Below are 6,000 nucleotides of genomic sequence, written 5' to 3'. Positions count from 1 at the left end.
TTGTGTGCTGGTAATTCCACCAGCAACTACCAAGATTTGGATCAGGAGGGCTATTCTGTAAATATGTTTTGTCGCGCAAGTGCTAGTTTCAAATTCACTATAGGGAGTATATCTCCCCTGTCTACACGATATTTAGAAAGAGAAGAATAGAGGTGAATTCGAATATACAAAACATCGTTACAGAATAGCCCTGTTAGGGAACAGAAAAATTGTCTGTTAGAATCGAAATTGTCCGTTATTCAAAATGGCAAGTAACAAAATCGACAGAGTTTGAGAAATTGTACCCTACGCCTATCATCTGGTAAGCAGATCCACTAGTGCCGTGCCTCCACTTGACTAAGGCCTTATTAGACGTTTATACAATGATGTTATCTAAATATTAGTAAAGTTACTTGAAACTTCTACACGCATTTGGATGGAGACTATAATAAACTGCTGCTGAAATGAACTGATAATATCTTCGGTATATTTATTGGTATTACGATAACAAGCCGCCTATTTGCAAACAAAATGTTCGCATTTAAGTGTATATATTCTATGGTACAATATTAAGGTCGTATTTATCAATAATATTGCTTTGTCTCTCGCCTGTCTCATATATACTCGTACGAAGAAAGAGTGTTATCGCCACCGCTGCACCGGTCCGATGCGTAGGCTGTCTATGCAATTCAATGTGCGTACTTGGTACTGGTCAAACAAGTCACCGGAGCTTTAGACGAGAGCTCTAAAGACAGCATCTATATTGGGACAACGCAATGTTACATCCTTACTGTTCCTTGTTGGAGCTCCTATCAAATAGTGGTAATCTAAAAGACATCTAAAAGAAAATTGTTCCCTATGATCTATCGATATATTTAGATTTCGATTTAAGTAGTATTAGGCTATTATTAGCTTTGTACATGCCCACGAATTAAAGTCGCAATTGTCGGTTTGGGTTTCTAAGCGTCTAACAATCGCGCCATAATATTCACGGCGAGTATACGGAAGTCGTGACAGGGTTCGGGAAGCGAGCTTTTGCTAATTGGCTGTAACTGATAGATAAGCAATAAAATCAATTGGGAGGACACCGGCTGCATCTTCAATTTATGTCGATGTGGATTCGCGATGCGTTGTGGTCCGGCGCCGACCCCCGCCACCGGCCCTCATATTTATACGCTAAAGCGGACACTGCGCAGAGTTCAAACGCGCGACGGGCGCTCCGAACAGTAGACGATAAAGAAGAATCGCAACGCGTGGGTAGGCGAGGGCGAGTGCAGTGTGCAGTGCGTGCGGTTCGTGTGTCGCTGAAAGCTCGGGCTGCGAAGCCTCCGAGAGCGGCGGCGGCGGCGAGCGCCCGCCTCGCGTCAGTGCCGGCCCGGCCGTGCCGTAGACATCACGCTCCGCAATATACTGTTGGCTGCTGGACAGTGACACACACTCTTAGCGAATCCTCTGCTACTGATTGCGAGCCGCCTACAGAAGTGACCGCGGAATTCTTGCTATTAGAAGTGAGGTGAGTTATTTCAAATTTTGCATTTTTTATTTCTCCATTAAACTAAATTGATTTAAAAAAATATATTGTACAAAAGTTCAATTGAGTACATTTTAAAAACACCATGTACTTACATTACAATCTGCATGTTACAATATGATAACGTCTGAAAAGCCGGTTCACGAGCTTTGTAGCGCTGCCGCATCAATCATGTTTTACATGTTACGAGAAGTTCAGTGCTACGAAAACTTACAGGGTGCTTTATTTATTTTTTAATGTTTGTATTTATTATTATTGTAACTATTATGTTATAATAAGTTTATTAGTATTTATTCTGTTTAATTATAGTTAACATTATGACTTAATTTTTGTTTAGTAGTTTAAATTAATCCGGAACAGAAATTGAATTTATTATACTTACAAATGAGTACCAATTAGTTCGCAAAAGATATAATATAGCCATGTTAATTATTCAATACTGTCAAGTCCTCAGATTTATTTCGCTTACATATTTTAAAAATATGTATCTTCTTTCTTTCAAAAATATTTAACAATAAAGAACTTTGTACTTTACATTACATTTTGAAATTAATATTTATTTACTTCGACAAAAATCGTAGCAAATAAATTATACTAAACTATTATTTAAATTCCTAAATTAGCATTGGCATTATTTGAAATATAAAAGCGAACTCAATTTTTTTAACCGACTTCCAAAAATGAGGAGGTTCTACGTTCGGCTGTATGTTTTACTAACCGATTTCAAAAAAGGAGAGGTTCTCAATATTCGAGGCGTATGTTTTTTTTTCCAAAAACAATTAATGAATTGTGTTTAATATCCCATAGCATTGAACATTCGTATCGAACGCGTGTCGAGTAACAGCGTATCGGATCCGATATTTTACAGTCGACACCTCATTTAATATTGTAGCTGCAAACTATTCATACTCGTGCGTCCAAACTACGAATACATTATGCATTCAAACTATTATTTAAACTTGTCACTACTAAGAACTTAATTTATAATATTTAGTATGCATACAAAGTGAAATTGCAATAAAGTATTTATGTATATTTTATGGTACAAAGGAATTTAGCTATTATTATAAAAGGTGATTAGTTAATATTATACAAAATTTTGATTATTTTTCCAATATGACCACATAATGACCGGAAGAATTCTAATACAATTTCAAGAATTTTATTACGATATTCCCAAAGCAAGGGTCTACGCAAGGTTAATTAAGATTTTTTTTTACAATTCTGGTGATTGGTGTATTAAGTAAATATATAAACTGTTAGTCTTAGAACTGCAAGTCAGAAGTGAAAACTTCTTATACAGTATCAGTGCTTTTCCCCAACCCAAAAATGCTCAACCGAGCACTAAGTAACACACATTAAGTACTAAAATACTTTTCACTTTAGAAATTTGAAACAACGAATAATACTTTTAGGGTAATCATTATCTAACTATAATGTAAGAAAAAAAGGAAATATAAATGTGACGCCGATTGGGTGCGATACTACACAATATTAATTAATTGAAAATAGTAAATAAAGTAAATTAATTGAATTACAGTGTTAGAAAATAGCTTCTAATACACTATCTAAACTCAGACAATATTTCAAAATGAGGGTAGACTAAAACTACAAGTAGGTGTCTAGCGTCGAGCGACAACAGCGCGGCTCATTTAAACTCAGTCTCCCGCCTTGTACTAATGTCATTCTAGTTACGAGTTAATAATGATAAATATTCTCTAGATATGGTGATTGGTAACTTTAATAATTCTAAAATGTATATCTATTTATTAGTTGTAGTTTATTTTCCCTGGTAGAAGGTGAATTAATTTAATCATCTAACAGTTAATTGGCTTAATTTACTTTAGTTTCATAATTTCTACCCCATCAATTAATCGTTAGGAGACGTACGACAATAGTCAAACAAGCGCGGATCGAACCTAAAATGTCTCCATCAACCTAAGAACTACTGAGGCTTTTTTGTATGTATGCTAGCAGGTAGCATAGCGTAGCACGCATGGACTATGTGACATTTCTGTGCTGAAGTCTCGAGCTCGTCTACTTTAAATGCGCCCTAAGCATTCAGTTAACTGTTCTGAAATCAAAATCTCTGCCGAACGTGTTGTGTATTCCGAAATAGAACACTGGTAACTAAATAAATCAATCACTTGAGTCTGTCCATTGTTTCAATTTGATAGAATATACGAGCCTATACTCGTATGTTATTAATTTGAAGTTGCATTTGTGAGCTAATATCATTCATCATTATTTTAACCATCTAGTGTCTATGAACGTGCGATTGTAATTTTATTCGGCGCAGCACATATTTTATCATTTTTAGAATTGCCGTTTAGGTTTATACCGATTCCGACGGAATAGTTTATTTAATAATTAGATTAAATATTAAAGTGTTTCTATTTACATTTCATTCAAGTTCTTAACGAACGAAACAAGTTCTTTTATATTAAAAGAAAGTATCTTCTTTCAAATAACTAAGTAACAAGTAGTAAGATTTGAACTTTAGGCTAAAATTTCAGTAATATTTAATGTATATTATTTTACTTAGTTTGAATTTTATACATTTTTACTTAGGTTTTGTATAACCACGTATCGAATGCACATCCGTTCATTGATTTTTTTACCTATTACATAGTTTTTGTTTACAACTTCAATTTTAGCAACGCAATAGTATTATGTTCAAAGCAACGCCACAGGTTATTTTTGTTACAAACTCAGGCAATTATACAATTAACCTTAACGTACACTTTTTTGCAAATTGATAATAATTTTATAGGAACATAAAATAACAAAAGATGAATAATTTATTTATTACATAACGTGCCAATTATGTGGTAAACTGACAATTAAATTAAAACAGGTTAGGTTTAAGTGGGGCTTTAATTTTTTGATTGGTTGGTTTTGCTTCCAGAAATCAGTAAAGAAAATCTGGAAGATCATACAATAAATATTATTATCAGCAGGTAAACGGTAATTTAAAATCAAAATCAATTTTGAATTATGTATTTGGAAAATTTAATTATTGAGATTTGGAATCCCGAAAAGCTCCAAAAATTACTAATATTTTGTGATTGACGAAACACCATGTCATGAAAGCTTGCAAACATCCAACCAAATCATATTTATTACCATTAGTAAGTCTAGCTACATCTTTTATTTAACAATAATTTTTGTCACGTTCGAATTGACAACATTGTTATAAAAAAAAAATAACCACAACAATAAATAAAATAAATACAAAAATAAATAAATTTCGTCCTTTTTAGGTGGCGCTGATAAGAAAGTAAATAAGCTAGTTATGAAAATATCTTTATGAAAATGAATTAGGAAATAGCCAGTAACAACGATTTTATACAATTAGATAATCTGGCAAATTGTCTTAATTTCATTTAGTCGCACTTTAAACAACGAAAGTTATTTAAACAAATACTACCAAAATATTATCTACAATGTCGAGTTGTGTGCTCAGGACGTGTAAAAACGATATATACATACATATATTACATAAGTAAACACAAAATTATGTATGTGTGCGCTCAGTTGAGTAGCAGAAGAAGAAGAAATACTTTATTGCACACAAAAATACAATTATTAATAAAAACATTAAAAATGATAATTTAAACTTAGCATGCAAACGCGGCCTTATTACTATAAGTAATCTCTACCAGGCAACCCCTGATAAATAATTAAATATATATATAGACACATATATTATTAAAATTCGGAATTCGGATCACTTTTATAATATTTAGCACAATATTAAAGTAAATAAAGTAAATTAATTAAATAACTTCGAATTACTTTATGCGTTGATTTTGTTTAGAGGCAAGTAACTTATCTAATAGTAGGAAATCTTTGGGCAATAACAATCGCGGAGTAGGCAGTGTTCGCGAACGCCCCGGAGCCGCTTGATTGCGCAAAGCTCAGCCGCCGCGCAACCGCGAGTTCAAGAGCGGGGTGAAGGTTCCATTGATGCCCTTCGACGCTACCAGCCCTTACCCTAAGATGCTTTTAGGGTACGGCTCATGTCTTTGTGATACCGCGGTTTTAGAAATCTTATTAAATTTTGAAAATTTTCTGGCTTTATGAAATTGGAAATTTCCTGTTTCGTTCTAACGTAATAAACGCGAATGTTTGTAAGAAAGGGATGGGCATTTCTTGGTCTTTCACACAACTTTTGTTGAATGTTTTTAAATTCAATACAAAATATTAAAAAAAAATTAAATAAAGCTCACATATATATCTCATGTTACAAAGAAATATTTTTATTTCTATACATTCATATTTGTTAGTTCAAATTGTTTTTAGATTGAGAAAAAAAATGTTCTGCATTACTAATAATTATAATTATTATGACATTCAAACTCTGAACAACAAAATTTACGGAACACGTCTTATATTATTTATTTTTTGTCTTTATATTTTTGTTAAAGTAAAACCTTCAAAATTTAATCATTTTATATTAAGAAAACACTAAGCCTAAAAAGTTTTTT

The 6,000-nt window shown here is 32.9% G+C and overlaps 1 protein-coding gene across 1 annotated transcript in view; it reads left to right on the top strand.

Moving 5' to 3' along the window:
- The first annotated feature begins 1,170 nt into the window (after positions 1–1,170).
- LOC112052777 (titin) overlaps positions 1,171–6,000 on the top strand; it is a 44,337-nt gene continuing 39,507 nt past the window's right edge. The window contains exon 1 of the mRNA XM_024091999.2: positions 1,171–1,492. The gene's annotated coding sequence lies outside the window, so the exon portion shown is untranslated. The remainder of the gene's footprint in view (positions 1,493–6,000) is intronic.

The sequence above is a fragment of the Bicyclus anynana genome, chromosome 5 (genome assembly GCF_947172395.1).
Source record: "Bicyclus anynana chromosome 5, ilBicAnyn1.1, whole genome shotgun sequence".
In the NCBI taxonomy this organism is placed as follows: Eukaryota; Metazoa; Arthropoda; class Insecta; order Lepidoptera; family Nymphalidae; genus Bicyclus; species Bicyclus anynana.
Note: the sequence above shows the minus strand (reverse complement) of the source record. Positions and strands in the feature narration are given on the sequence as shown.